Source organism: Globicephala melas, chromosome 8 (assembly GCF_963455315.2).
Source record: "Globicephala melas chromosome 8, mGloMel1.2, whole genome shotgun sequence".
Taxonomy (NCBI): domain Eukaryota; kingdom Metazoa; phylum Chordata; class Mammalia; order Artiodactyla; family Delphinidae; genus Globicephala; species Globicephala melas.
In genome coordinates, this window is record NC_083321.1 from 48,824,623 (window position 1) to 48,838,652 (window position 14,030).

The 14,030-nt window shown below is 42.6% G+C and overlaps 1 pseudogene; it reads left to right on the plus strand.

Moving 5' to 3' along the window:
- The first annotated feature begins 2,677 nt into the window (after positions 1–2,677).
- LOC115850878 (olfactory receptor 52M1-like) lies at positions 2,678–13,652 on the plus strand (annotated as a pseudogene).
- Positions 13,653–14,030: the final 378 nt, after the last annotated feature.

Below are 14,030 nucleotides of genomic sequence, written 5' to 3' on the forward strand. Positions count from 1 at the left end.
AAGTAGAGTTGCCATATGACCTAGCACTCCCACTCCTGGACACCTATCTGGACAGTACTCTATTCAAAAAGAAACATGTGCACCACAATGTTCATAGCAGCACTATTCACAATAGCCAAGACATGGAAGCAATCTAAACGTTCATTGATATATATATACACACATATATATATATAATGGAATACTACTCAGCCATAAAAAAGACTGAAATAATGTCATTTGCAGCAACATGGATGAACCTAGAGATTATCATACTGAGGTAAGTCGCAAAGAGAAAGATAAATACCATATGATATCACTTATATGTGGTATCTAAAATATGGCACAAATGAACTTATCTACAAAACAGAAACAGACTCACAGATATAGAGAACAGACTTGAGGTTGCCAAGAGGGAGGGTAAATTGAGGAGGGATTGAGTGGGAGTCTGGGATTAGGTGATGCACAATATTATACATAGATGGATAAACAAGGAGGTCCTACTGTATAGCGCAGGGAACTATACGCAATATCCTGTAATAAAACATAATGGAAAAGAACATGGAAAATAATATATATATATACATGTATATATATACACATATATATGTACCTGGATCACTTTGCTGTACAGCAGAAATTAACACAACATTGTAAATCAACTACACTTGAATAAAATGAATTAAAAAAAAAACTTCTATGGGTCCAGTGGTGTGAAGCATGTTGAGATATCCCTTTCTAAGGATAAGTTGGTGCATCTGGCCTCTTATAAAACCAAAAAAAAAAAAACCCACAATGCCTAGTGGCCTTCTTTGGGGGGTTTAAGAGGCAACATATTCCTCATTTGGGTGTGTTACTCCAGCCCACTTACCGAGTGACGCTCAAAGCTTCTAGTTTTGACTGGGGCCTGGCAATAGAATCTGCAGCAGTCTCAGGCTGCTGAACAAGCTCCCTTGCCACCTGGGCCATAGGATCCAATGATGCTTGAAGTATCAGTGGCAGATAGGCATGCTGATTGGAGCCTTTGGCAGGCACCTATAGATGAATTGCAGTAGAGGGACTTAGGATTTTGGAGTAAAGCCCTGACATCTTTTGTGGATTACTAACTCCACTTAAGAAATAGCTCTTGGCCTAATACTGGGCCTTAGTAGAGGCTGAATGCTTGAGCATGGACCATCAAGTGACCATGTGATTGGAGCTTCCCTTCCTAACCTGGGTTTTATCTGACTCACCAAGCCATTAAGTGGAGCTTGAACAGCAGGACTCCATCAAAGAGAAGTGGTACACATGTGATCAGACCCAAGCAGGTCCCGAAGGCACAAGTTACATGAAGTGGCCCCAATGCCCACTGTCTGCACTCCTGCTACACTTTCTCCATACTTACAGCTATGACCTCATGAGGAGTCCCCTAGGATCAGTTTACAGAGGAACCTAAGACTTGGAACTAGTTTATAGCAGGTTCTGTACAATATACAGGTACCACCCAAAAATGGATGCTGCATCCTATAATCCCTTTCTGGGCCATCCCTAAAGGAAAGTGCTGAAGAAAAATCCCTCTGTGGGCAGAACTTTGATCAGCACAGCCGGTTGTTTTCTTTTGCTTGGAAGGAGAAATGGCCAGAGGCACAATTATATACTGACTCATGGGCTGTGGCCAATGGTTTGGCTGGATGGTCAGGGACTTGGAAGGAACATAATGAGAAAATTGGTAACAAGAAAATTTAGGGAAAATGAGAGACTTCTCAGGAAGGGCAAAAAAATGAAGATGTGCCCCATGTGAATGCTCATCAAAGGATGACCTCAGCAGAGGAGGATTTAAAAGTCAGGTGGATAGGATGACCTGTCCTATAGATATTAATCAGTCTCTTTTCCTAGCCACCCCTGTCATTGCCCAATGGAGTCATGAACAAAGTGGCCATGGTGCCAGGGATGGAGGTTATGTATGACCTCAGTAATATGGACTCACCAAGGCCAAACTGGCTATGGTCACTGCTGACTGCCCAATCTGGCAGTAGCAGAGATGAACACCAAGTCTCCAATATGGCACCATTCCCCAAGGTGACGAGCCAGCTACCGTGCGACAGGTTGATTACACTAGACTGCTTCCATCATGGAAGGGGCAGTGTTTTGTTCTTATTGGAATAGACATTCTGGATATGGTTTTCCCTTCCCTGCATGCAATGCTTCTTCCAAACTTATCTGTGGACATATAGAATGCCTTATCCACCATCATCGTATTCCATGGTTTCTGACAGGAACTCGGTTCACAGCAAATGAAGTACAGTAATGGGTCCCTGCTCATGGAATTCACTAGTGTTACCATGTTTCCCACCACCCTGAAGCAGCTGGATTTATAGGACAATGGAATGGCCTTTTGAAGGCTCAGTTACAATACCAGCTAGTTAGCAATACCTTGCAAGCCTGCAGAAGGTTCTCCAGAAGGCTGCGTATTCTCTGAAATCAGCATCCAACATATGGTACTATTTCTCCCATAGCCAGGATTCACAGGTCTAGGAATAAAGGAATAAAATGGGAGTGATACCATTATTTCCCCTAGTGAGCTACTAGCAAAATTTTTGCTGTTTCCACAACCTTATGCCTTGTTGACCTAGAAGTCTTAGTTTCAAAGCTTCTACCAGGAGACACAATGATTCCATTGAACTGAAAGTTAAGATTGCCACCCAGTCACTTTGAGCTCATGTCTGAATCAAAAGGTAAAGTAGGGAATTACTCTGTGGGCTGGTAAGATTGATCTTTACTACCGAGGCGAAATTGGTCTACTACTTCACAATGGAAGTAAGGAAGAAGGTATCTGGATATACAGGAGATTCCTTAGGTATTACCATGCCCTGTGATTAAGGTCAATGGAAAACTCCAACAACCCAATTCAGGCAGGACTACTAATCGACCATATTATTCAGGAATAAAGATTTGGGTCACTCTACTAAGTAAAGAACAATGACAAGTTGAGGTGCTTGCTGAAGGTAAAGGTAATACAGAACGAATAGTGGAAGAAGGTAGTTAGAAATACCAGCTATAACCACACCACGATGCTAGTCAATTTAGAAGGACAAAACTAAGGAACTACTGAAACAGAAGATATAGTGTCAAAGAACTGTTACTTTGTGGATCAGAACCAACTTACTAAAGAATCTTTACTAAAATGCATTGTGAGGGCTTCCCTGGTGGTGCAGTGGTTGGGGGTCCGCCTGCCAATGCAGGGGACACGGGTTCATGCCCCGGTCCGGGAGGATCCCACATGCCGCAGAGCGGCTGGGCCCGTGAGCCATGGCCGCTGAGCCTGCGCGTCCGGAGCCTGTGCTCCGTAGAGGGAGAGGCTGCAACAGTGAGAGGCCCGCGTACCGCAAAAAATAAATAAATAAATAAAATAAAATGCATTGTGAGAACAACCAGTAAGGGGGCTGTGTCTTTGGATTTGAATGCTACAGAATGCAAGCATATGTTTGTGTTGATACAGCACCTGCAATTCACTATTGAACAATGAGACAGCTGTTTGTGATCCAGACACATGGGAGGTTACTTCTGAGGGAACAGCCAGCTTGGTGGACTGGATAAAGCCACTACTATAAAGAGTGTTTATCCTGAGGAGGGGAACTTCCCAACTCCCCCTATAAATGCCAAAATGGAACACCCCAGATGAAGCAGCTGATATGCTTTGCATGCAAACCATGTGGGATTGGCTTTATGATGACCAGGATATTCACCTCCTGAATATGTCCATTAGCCAGGTATGGTAAATGCTGTAATTAAGGGGGCCCCTCTTGCATACGTATCTCATGTAACTTTACTCCTACAAAATTAAACAATGATTTGCTCTCTCAGCTTCCTTGTATGGATCTGACTAATACCAAGAACGTTAGAGTAATTAAGAAAATGGGGAGAGACAAAGGGGAGTGTCAAGGAACTCTAGCAGAGTGAAACTTTAGGTGACTGAGAAACAGAATAAATAAAGTGGACAATGATGGAGTAAAACAAAGGTGTTAATGCAGCACTACCAGAGATTGGATAGACCTAAAGGGCCCCAAGCACATCTCTTCTATTCACCCCAGTTTGGAAGAATTTAAAGAGCTGGAAGGCAAAGATTATAATGAAAACTCTGACCAGGAAATGCAAGGGGCAATGATTTGCCAGATTAATCAAGGCATAGATTTATAGATTTGAAACTGAGCAGGACCCACTGGGACTTCCAGATACAAGTTCTTCAATGCCCCCTGCTTGTTTGAAAAAAAAAAAAAAAAGCCTTCCTAGACCTTCTGAATTCCAAAGAGCAGCCTTGAGCAGTTAGTAATTAGAGAAGTGAGAAAATGCAGAAAAACGAAAAACAGTTAAGCAAGAAAAGTAATAATTTGAACAACCAGTCAACCATAAAGCGGTCACAGGACTTCCACCATAAAAGAGTCACAGGACTCCTAGCTTCTCCCCAAGGGATATAGCTAACAATCTGATACATATGCTTCAGTCATTTTGCAGAAACCAGGACCCCACCAGATGGAAAATGCTGACCACAGCCATGGAGACCCCATCAATTGGGAGCAAGAAGAGTATGCTCAAGACCCATAAATATCTCTTTGTTGCTTAAGACCCAACTAATCAGAAGAACCCATGAGTTGATCATGCACTTAAGACCCTTACCCTTAATTTTGTTCTTTAAAAACCCTTGCCTGAAAGTCATTGGAGAGATTGGGGCCTTTAAGCGTTAGCTGCTTATTCTTGCTTGGTGCTCTGCAAATAAACACTGTAGTTTCCTTTATCACAAGCCAGTGTCAGTAGGTTGGCTTTGCTGTGTGTCAGGTGAGTGAAACTGAGATCCATTTGGTAAGAATTTTGGTGACCACAAGGCACTACCATCCTGAGTGGGCATCTTGCCCATGGCACATTGGCCCCTGGCTAGTGGCAGTTCTCAAGTTCTGTCCAGAAGATGCCCAAGCACCTTTGCCTCATGGACAGCACCAAGTGCTTGCTGCCGCCAGACATCATTGGCCCATGATGCTTTTGATTTTGTGGTGAAGGAAACAAAGCACTTGCTGGTTGACATGCCTCTGGTAAGTAGTAGAGCTCCCAGGCACTGGCACCAGGGTATTTTTCTCTTAGTCACTTGGCTCTGTCTGTGATGGGGCATTGATTTTGCTGGGATTATTCCCTACTGCACTAAGCAATCTGTAACCCTGAGAGACCTCATTGTATTTGCTTGCTTGCTTGATATTTGACAGCATCAGCCGTGAACAACTAAAAATGAGTACTCAGACCTCTGTTCCACCTTGTAGCCCACTAGGGTGTATTTTGAAGAATTGGGAATTTTAGTTATGCACCAATGAAAAGAAATAAGATGGTGTTCTCTTGTAACACTACTTGGCCTCAGTGCTCCTTAGGATCTGGAGCCCCTAATGGCTCTCTAAATTGTAACACCATCTTTCAACCAGAACTATTTTGTGAAATGGGAGGAAAATGGAGTGAAGTTTCTTATATATAGGCTTTTATTACATTGCATCAAAGGGGGACTATTCAGAGAAAATGTAACATGCACAGAATTATGATACAAAAAAAATTCCTTCCAATAAGGAGATATTAAAAGTTTTACCCAATTCTCAGGAATTGAGAGATGAACAAATTCAACAAACAAATGATCCTGCAGCACTGCCACTGTTGCATGGAGAGCAGAATGGGGAAGCAGGGGCTAGGGACCTTGATCCCATAGTGCTGACACACTCCTACCAACTCTGGTGGGAGCTGAAGGAAGAGAAAACAACCTGGAGGAGAGAGGGACGATCTCTCCCTCCTGTACCTGACAGGGCACCCAATTCAGCCAGGGAGCCACTCTTGTTCAGGTAGGGCAATTCCCACTGAGGCAGATTCCCATTGGAGGAATAAATACCCAAGATCAGGCAGCAGGATCTGTGTGGAGACACTCTCCTACCCCCCTTTATTTTCACTCTTCCTTTTCACATCAGACTTGTTTAATTGGAAAAATATGCCAACTTTTTGGAATGACCCTACTAGGATAGGAAATTTATTCTCCATCTCTGCCACCCACAACTCAAGTAGGGCTATGTTCAAAGTGTACTAACTACCCTGTTGACTGAGGAAGAGAGAGATGGTGCTAGAAAAGGCTAATGAAGAGGCAGATACACTGCATGTTACTGCCTGGCAATCCTATCTGAGCACCAGCAGCAAATGCAATTCCCACCATAGATCCAGGGTGGGACATGAATGACCTAGAAGATAAGGCTTGAATTGAGCACTATGGAGAGCGCATCCTGGTAGGGCTCTGAAAGCAAGTGCCGAAGCAGAAGTTTCAATAAGCTGTAAGGGGTGTGCCCATGGCCACCAGAAAATCCCTCAGATTTGATGCATATTGCAATATACAGGTGTGGATAAAGATAACCTGAGGAATTTCAAGTTAGTTAATCAGACCCTTTGTGGCGCAGAGAACCCCAGATATCCAGCAAGAGTTGAAGAGAGAAGTTGTTTTTGATCTCTGAATATCTCATTTGGTGGAACTTGTTTTCAAAAAGACAATCCACAGAATGGGAGAAAATATTTGCAAACAATGCAACTGACAAGGGATTAGTCTCCAACATTTACAAACAGCTCAAGAAAACAAACAACCCAATCAAAAAATGGGCAGAAGACCTAAATAGACATTTCTCCAAAGAAGACATACAGATGGCCAACAGGCACATGAAAAGATGCTCAACATCACGAATTATTAGAGAAATGCAAATCAAAACTACAATGAGATATCACCTCACACCAGTCCGAATGGCCATAATCAAAAAATCTACAAACGATAAATGCCGGAGGGGGTGTGGAGAAAAGGGAACCCTCTTGCACTGTTGGTGGGAACGTAACTTGGTATAGCCACTATGGAGAACAGCAAGGAGGTTCCTTAAGAAACTAGAGTTACCATATGATCCAGCAATCCCACTCCTGGGCATATATCCATAGAAGAACATGGTTCAAAAGGATACATGCACCCCAATGTTCATTGCAACACTGTTTACAATAGCCAAGACATGGAAGCAACCTAAATGTCCATTGACAGAAGAATGCATAAAGAAGGTGTGGTACATATATACAATGGAATATTACTCAGCAAAAAAAAGAATGAAATGATGCCATTTGCAGCAACATGGATGAACCTGGAGATTATCATACTAATAAAGTCAGACAGAGCAAGACAAATATCATAAGATGTCACTTAAGAAAAAAAAAGATGTCACTTATATGCGAAATCTAAAAATAATGACACAAATGAACTTATGTACAAAACAGAAACAGACTCATAGACTTAATGAACAAACATATGGTTACCAGGGAGGAAGGGTGTGGGGCAGGGATAGATTGGGAGTTTGGGACTGACATGTACACACTGCTATGTTTAAAGTAGATAACCAACAAAGTCCTACTGTATAGCACAGGGAACGCTGCTCAGTATTCTGTAATATCCTAAATAGGAAAAGAATTTGAAAAAAAACAGATACATAAATATGTATAACTGAATCACTTTGCTGTACACCTGAAATTAACACATTATTAATTAACTATGCTCCAATATAAAATAAAAATTTTTTAAAAAGATATTTAGTGACACCAAGGTTGATGTTTTCCTTTGTTTTGTAGAGCCCAGTCTGCTATTGGTTTCTCATCCTTGGGCCAGAATTCCCTCTCCTGGACAGTGTTAGAATGAGCACAGGTAAAGTTTGCTTCTGATTCATCTCTGCTTCCAAGGCTGAATACAAATCTTATTTAATATATATTTAAGATATAGTCTATGGAAAAGTTTATCTCTAATGCTCTTCTGTACCTTTCCATCAGTTGAGAAAGGCTGTATTGAGTTGGTCTTTAAAATCTAATTATTAAAGGCAGAAGCCTTACTTTAAGCTATGATTAAATTCAAATGCACTGACTTATTGAATACTTATTTCTAAATATCATGCAAGAGAGTCAGGTACAAAAGAAACATAGCTCATCCATTAAACTCTAAAGGCAGAGTTCATCAACTGGACAAGGAGATTACTGAACCAAAGTTTCAAAAGCTAGATATGAATCTGTATGGAATGAAATTCCTCCTTTTACTGGGCTGAGGGTATAACCTGTGCACAGGTTTGGAAGAAATAACAGTATATTTCAAATCAACTACAAGCAGTTTTACATAGAAAGTAAAGTTTAAGATTGGGGAGCAGAGAGCAAGCTTCTAGAAGTTCCTAGCTTTTCCTGACGTGCCATAGAAATAGAATCCTCTAAAAGGGGAGTAAGAGTAAAAAGTAAATTCTTTCTTCATTGATTCTACTTCATAGCCACTGCCCTGACCATATTGGCTCCTGGTCTGAAAGAGACAGTTAAAAATGTCTCTCCGAGGTTTAACCCCTCCAAGAAACAAAAAAGCAGTGATGGTAACAACAATGCTATTTAAGCACCTGGTATGTTAGTTTCCTTACTAGCCCCTTTGTATATAGTATCTCAATTATAAGAGCTACCCAGAGATAGGTATTATTCCCACTTTATGCTTGAAGAAGTGAAAGTGAAACAACTTGTTCAAGGTTACACAGTAGGTATGTCACTGAGCTGGCTTGCAAACTCAAGCCACTGGAGTTTCAAAGGCCATGTCTTGTCACATGTCCTAAAGTGTGATGCCCCACAACCCAAGAGAAGCCCATTAGGACACACCAGGGGATAAGTCAAACTGAGAAAGCAGGTTTTCCCCTTCCTAAGAAACAGGATTTCAGGTTGGGAAATTTAGGTTCAGAAGGATGTAAAGGACATGCACTGCTCCACACAAGTCCATGGGGTCCTTCCCTCACAATGTAAACCAGAGCAAGGGGAAAAGTCTGCAGTATCTTACTTTTAGGTAATTGCTATTTGTCTGTCTTGAAGTTAATTCAGGATTCTACCACCACTTCCAAGTACTGTAAGGGTATCAAACTTCCTTAAAGTTTGACAGCCAGGCTGAGTTCTAATCCCAAGAAGATTCTTCATCCCTCTTCTAGAAAGGCCTTTCTGATTTCTACTTGGCATCCTTAGACTAGCTGCAGACTCCAGGGAGGCCAGACAACAAACAAGAGCAGGACTTGGACCCAAGGGATCATGACTCAATTAACAGGTCTGTCCTCCATAGACTTAGACCTCTCTGGACCAACCCTAACATGCTGCGGATAGCTGTGTTCAAATTTAGAATCTGTGTCCATCCTTCTGGGACAAAGACTGCTATTTTCCTTCTCCACTAAGATAGTGGGAAGGTTACAAGTGGAATTACCCCTGAGCAGAATGCTTATACGTGCCAGGCCTCACAGGCATTTGCAGAGCCCCAGGCTCTTGCTGACACTACACATCCCAGGTAAGAACATCTTACAAGGAGGATCTAGAAAAGGAGCAAAGGTCATCAGTATGTGTTCCCAGCCTATAAGAAAGAACTTAAAGTTGGGCAACCAACTTTAGATCGTGCTCCTATATAAGTTTCTAAGACCCAGAGGGAAGGAATTCTCTTGGAAGGAGACAGAGAGGGTGGAGTCCACACAGAGCCATACACAAGGAGGCTGAAGAGGCCCTCTAGTTCACTAATGCCAAAACAGGAACCTCCAAAATACCTCCAGGTGCTTTAAAAAGGCACGATGTATTTTATTCTTCAATTGCCAGGCACTGTGCTAGCATAAGTATTACAACAGAGAATGAGATAAACATGCTCCCTACTCTCATGAAACATATTCTGTTCAGGGAAACAGGCAGGTAAACAAGCAATCCAGAGTACTATGTGTGTGCAGTACAAAGATAGGCCTCTTTAGGTTGATACCTAAGCTGTGGCAATGTGCCATGTATAAGGACTAGCCAGAAGAGGAAGATGAGTAGGCTATTCCAACACCAGGAAAGAACATCGGTAATTATCAGGGGCAAAAGATCATGACACATTTGGGAAAAAGAAAAATTCAGCCATGTAGAAAGGTAGTGAGCAGGGTGAAAATGCTAAGAATTGTGGTTTGTATTCGCAAATATATTTGGATATAGCTCAGGTGGGAGCTGTCCTGCTCTGATCGCATATACTCACAGCCCCACTGAACAAAAGCTGCCGTAGCCTCCTTCTACTGTTTAAGCAGTAAGGGCTGCCATTCAGACTAGGGAGGCATAAGTTAAGGAGTGTTACGATATTAGGGAAAGGATAAAAGTCAGTAAAGCTAACCCCAAGGCTCATCCATCTCCATCCAGGAGCTGAAGTACATCCCTCCAGTCATAGGTACCCCTTTCAGTTTCATGATACGTTCCTGGAGTTGGATAGGAAGAGGAAGAGATGAAATGTAGATGGAACATCCATCAGGAAAACAGCTCTGTGTGTTGTCAGGTATGAGGAAGGAAAGAGGGATAAAAATCAAATCCACCTTCTCCAGGGCCTGAGGCCAGTTCACAGGACTGAGGACATTTGGCTTGGATCTAACAAGGTCTGAGATGTAGTAGAGGTCTGCCTACTTTCGAGAGAAAACATTTCTTATGCTCATAATTCACTGGATATAGATTTAGCCTCTTATGTAATTTGGTCTGTGAGATCATCCTACAATGTGTCTTCTCTGCTCAAACCTAGAAGGGAACCACTGCCCCAGGGTGTGGCTCAGTAGTGATGGGACTCAAATAACTTCAGAAGGGAAGATAGACAGTCAAACAGCTTCCCCACTAACATAGGAGGAAGGTAACCACAGTAAGGGAGACAAGCATCAGAACAGAAGACAAATTCATTTGGCAAGTCTCACTGATTTTTCCATTTAAGGACTCTCTCTTTTCTGGAGGGAAACTGGATTTCTTCACATGATTACACTTTGCTTGGTAAAACATCAAGTTATGAGAGCCAGTAAATTAGGAGGTAGGAGTGAAGTAGACAAGTCCCCTTTTATTGTAAATCTAAAAATCGTGGTAAAGATCATTTAGCATTTGACCACAATGAGATTAGAACTCTTTTGCCTTTGGAACTAGTTCTGTGAAGTTGTCCACTTTCCAATGTGTCCTAGTGAGGAAGCAGGCAGGTTTTCAAGAGATGATACTGGTGAAGACTGTACACTATTGGGATCTGGTCTGATATATCCAAAGAAGAAGTGGCATGGTCAAGGGGGCAACTGAAGAGACCATCTACAGAGGCCTGGGAAGGGTTAAGGAAACTGACAAGGGATGGTGGAGGCCCAGGACTAACCCCAGGGAGCAGCATCACCTAACTCAGGCCTACCAGGTAAGGCAAGATGCAGTTGCCAGAACACAAGTGCGGGGCGGGGGGGGTGTCACTTTTCAGGAGCTGTGGTCTTTGGTAGAAAATCACAACACTGTCAAGTGTGCCTGGCAGAAAGGGACTGGGGAATAAGTTCTTGATGGCTAGTCTCACCCTCTCATCTCCTGCATCACATGGGCTGAACCCACCTAGAAACTGGAGGGAAAAAGAAAAGCAGTACTCCATAAATGTCAGCTTCTGGGGACAGAGAACAGAGATCTGGAGGAATAGATAGAGAACAGATGGAGAATAAGCAACACAAAGGGTAAGAAACAAAGACAGGGTCCCCCCAGCCTAAAGCCTTGCCTCACCCCACCTCCTCATCTCAATCACAGGCTGATTCCTGTGCACTCTTTCTTTCCCAGCCCCAGTAACTCAGCCTTTTCACCTTCCCTTTTTCCTGCTTCTGCCAACACTTTCTCTATTCTCATTCATAGTCATCTATGAGAACCTTGAGATGGAGGAAAATCCCAGCTCAAGTAGAGGGATTCTGTGGGATAAAGTCACTACAAACAGCTTACACGAGTTGCCTGGCACCTCGTGGCATCCTCCTGGCTACCTGGAGAGAGACATTCCAACGTTTCTTGAAGTTTACTGAATGTATCTTTGGTTTTACACATTAGTCTCAACTGTCTAAAGAGCTAAAGCTTAGGGTTACTGTTCCTCAGACACTGCCTTCTCATTCAATCCTCATGACTTCTCTAGGACACACTACTTAATTTTGTTGTAGAATGAGGTCAGTTGTATTTAACTAATGGGATAAAGTAATTTGCCTCAAGTTCCTACTGCCAAGATATGAAATCAGATCTGAAAAATTCTAAAGGCCAGATACTGGCTAATTTTCTACATTCAAACCAACTAGGCTCAAGATGTAGAAGACAAAGCTTCTTACATACTTATTTCCCTGACATTCTTCTATTGTATATAGGAACACATTCTGGCATGATCCTTTAGATCCTAAAAAAATATAAAACTATTTCCATGTTGTCTTTCTCAATATACATCTCCCCATTAGCCAATTGCACTGAACTCTGAGCAAATCCGATTCTTTGGCCAAATAGTCATCTAGGCTTCATGCTATTCTACAATGAATATTATATTTTTTCCCTCCTGGGGAGAACCCTCTCTGCTTCTAGAATCTTATCCTCACTCAGCCTCCAAGAAAGCAGTAAGCCCTTGCATGGATCTGCCTTTGGGCAGACACAAACTGAGCTCCAATCATCAGCTCTCACCTGTCAGAAATCATTTTTGTTCCACCCCCCGGAGAGTCTTCTTCACCAGCTTGCATCTGCCTTGTGATCTTGGTCTGCAGATTAAATATTTCAGCTCATCCAATAGCTAATGCTGGCCCCAAGATTAAGCTTTGACTTACTATAGAGTCTAGATAGTCCCAGGGGTCTATCTAGAGTCCCAGACTGTATCTTTCAGTATCAATGCATCTCTAATCAAGGAGCCCTCACACCGAATCCTGCTTATATGATTCTAAGAAATACCTAATAGCCAACCTACAAGAGTTAAATGACTTAATAGTTACTTGTCCACCTCAGGTCACTTTCATTGATGCAAAAACATTACTTTGAGAGTCATATTGCAAAAAAGATATTCATACATTTCATTCAAATATGTATTCTGGCCTGTGCTTGAAAAATCTGTAGATATCCTCACATAGTAATAACTTGTGACATTATTCTGTAACTTTGAAGAATGTTTATAGAATCTTATCTAGTCAACAACCTATTCCTTATTATAGGACCTAAGAATATTCTTCTTTTATTTCCAGAAAAAAGTTCTACTGCATTTTGAGGCACAGGTGAGAAGGTGCATTTATAACTAGCCACACTCACTTTTCATAATGTCTGCTCGACACCCAGCTCCTTCCAGCTCACTGTCATTCCAGGATTGGAGTCCCTGCACATCTGGCTCTCCATCCCCTTTGGCTCCATATACCTGGTGGCCATGGAAGGGAATGTCACCACTCTGGCTGTGGTAATGGTGGAGCACTACCTGCACCAGCCCATGTACTTCTTCCTGTGCCTAGAGGCTATCATTGATGTTCATTCTGTTCACTTCCACTATTCCCAGACTGCTGGGAATCTTCTGATTTGGTGCTGTTGACATTGGCTTGGATGGCTCCTTGGCTCAAATGTTCCTCATCCACTGCTTTGCCACGGTTGAGTAAGGCATCTTCCTTGCCATGGCTTTTGACCACTACATAGCCATCTGCGACCCACTCCATCATACCACAGTGCTCACTCATACTATGGTGGGATGTTTGGGGCTAGCTGGCCTCTTCTGGGGTGTATTCCACATTGGACCCCTGCCTCTGATGATCCACCTGCAGCTGCCCCTTTACAAAGCCTGTGTCATCTCCCACTCCTACTGTGAGCACATGGCTGTGGTCCCCTTGCCATAGCAGAGGCCAGATGGAAGCACTTAACAAGCCAGAGGGTTGAAATTACTCTAAAAACTGGTGAAAATCAAAGGGGCTTGGCCCACAGGGAGTGTTAAAGATAGTTAATAGGATATTGTGTCCCAAGGGCCAAAACAGATGGGCATCCAGCAAGGCTCTGCTTACCATTCATAGAACAAGGCAAGAATGGAGGATGAGGAGGCTGAGGATGGTCACTCCAATAAAGTCAGTCTCTTGCTCAGTTCCCAGACCTGTGCCAGTGTTAAGATCTAGGACTGTAACTAAAGAGGTACCTGGATACCTAAGTGGAAGAACTGTGAAAAAAGCATGCCTATTATATACCATGATGATTTCCTGAGACCTTCCTAAAAGATAACTTTG